The following is a 2,255-nucleotide window of genomic DNA, read 5'->3' on the forward strand; positions in this document are numbered from 1 at the left end:
TTTCGCTATTGACTTCGTCCTGCATTGCAGCTAAATGTTTGCAGCATTAACATTAATAAGACTTTTTAAATGCATCAAAGGTTAAGTTCTATTAATTGAGGAAACTGAATTTTCTGCAATCACAGTGTGCATTGCAGAGAACAATTCATGTTAGAAGATGGATTGCTTTAAAATTAAATAGTTGGATAGAATTTGGGGTACAAATTTCAATAAGTGAAAATTTTTATTGTATTCTTACGTATTATCATTTTAGTGTTTACTTTTGTTGTATCAACTTCTATATTACACCATGCAGTTGCATTGATAATTGTAGAGGGCCTCAATCCTCTACTGGGTATTTGGGTACAGGTAGTGGATTTCGAGTTCAGCTTTTGTTGGACCCTGAATCCTATTTTTGATTTGTACTTTCCCTCCGCTTTAGTTGGAAGGGCAGGCAATCATTTCTAAATAGTGTAAGATTTTTTTGAATAATTTGTAACTCTTTCTTAACTCTACACACATCTGCGTAACAAAGACAAAAAAAATCGCTGAAAAAATAGAAGAAAAGTGCCTGTAAGCATTTATCAAAGCGTTAATTGATTGTAAGTTTTCTTGACAAGACAAAACAGAACTTGTATTATTTAGTTGTATGGAAGCCAATTTTATATATAAAAAAAAGGACGACCAATCAAAATTTTGTGCTTGTTTCAGTAGACATAGCCTATCAATATTTCTGGTTAACAGGTTTTATGATATATTGACAATCTTTTTCTTGTTTTTTTTAACTTCGCTGGATTACACTTCCCCCAAGAACCTTTGTTAGTGCTCTACCAATCTTTCTGTCTAGGAATGCACTGTAACGGATTCATCTAAACTCGACATGTTTAATTGAAAACTGAGATAATATATTTATAATGGATTTGTGGATTCAAATCGGATTGACCGGATCACAGCCAGCCGAATTTTGAATTAGCTGTTTTTAGGAGTGTTTTTGAAAAAAATTTTGTAGCAGAGTTTTTAGATTATATTTTGAGATATTTAACAGTAGAAGAGTTTCTGAAATATATTTTGAGATATTTTTAAAAATTTTAAAAAAATTTAAACTAATGTTTAGATTATCTTTTAGAGTACTTTTAAAAAAATTTTATTATATTTAAAAAACTAGTTTTTGAAAAAAACTCCCATCCAAACAGATCTATTTTCTTTCCTTTTCTCTGGATTACACTTCCTCTACAAAATTTTTATATACTCCTTCCGTCCCACTTTGATAGTCCTGATTTTTTTTTTTCACACAGGTTAAGAAAAATTAGTTAACTTTGTTGGAACAATCAATTTAGGTAGTTATTTTTCTAAAATATGCTCACATTAATTAGAGTACAACTTTACGGAAACTTGAATTGATGGTAAAAAAAGAATCAACTCTCATTAAATGGGGTAGGTTTATAGTAACAATAACTTACATTGAATAAGGATATTTTAGAAAAATTAAAATACAACTACATTCTTCAATTGAAAAGTGAACTATAATTTGGGACAATCGAAAAAGAAAAATAGGACTATCAAAATGGGACGGAGCGAGTATCTTTTGGCAACGTCTAATATAGTAATATAGTAATTTGGTCTTGTCAGATCATTCTTGTCAAATCCAAAACCTGTGCCAACCACCAAACCAAACTAAGAAAAACGTGGGCGACAAATATTTCAGATTCTCAAAATCAGAAATGTCTGAAGTACACGTTTTGTCTTAGTTTGGATTGGCAGAAATTTTTCTCCACTTTGGCAATTGACGAGGATGAATAAATAAAATCAAATTATCTCGGCCATTCACCATAAATGTTTGATAACAAGCTCAAATACTGCCGTGAAGCATGTGATGTGAACGAAGCATCTTCAAAATGGTACAGCGGTTTGTACCATTTCATTGGTATTAGACTGACCCGTCCTGACCCAAGCTTTCAGCCGACTGTCAGTTCAATCCGTACACCATTGTTGCAGCTGAAAGGCTGGACTTGTGGGCCAAGTTCGCATAAAGAAATCATAGTGTATAAAATTAAATGGAAGAAAGAACAAAATAACTGATTACCCGATAATCAGGTCTGTAGAGATACAAGTCGCATGATTGGTGGGTTAAAATTGCCTATGTTGATTCAAATTATCTAAATTTAGATTATCTAAGCTATCTACTCTTGTCTAAATTTAGATAATTAAAATAATTTAAATTTATCCTATTTTAGATATAATAAATTTATTTAAATTTTTATTTTCATATAAGTTAT

The sequence above is a fragment of the Coffea arabica genome, chromosome 4c (genome assembly GCF_036785885.1).
Source record: "Coffea arabica cultivar ET-39 chromosome 4c, Coffea Arabica ET-39 HiFi, whole genome shotgun sequence".
NCBI lineage: Eukaryota > Viridiplantae > Streptophyta > Magnoliopsida > Gentianales > Rubiaceae > Coffea > Coffea arabica.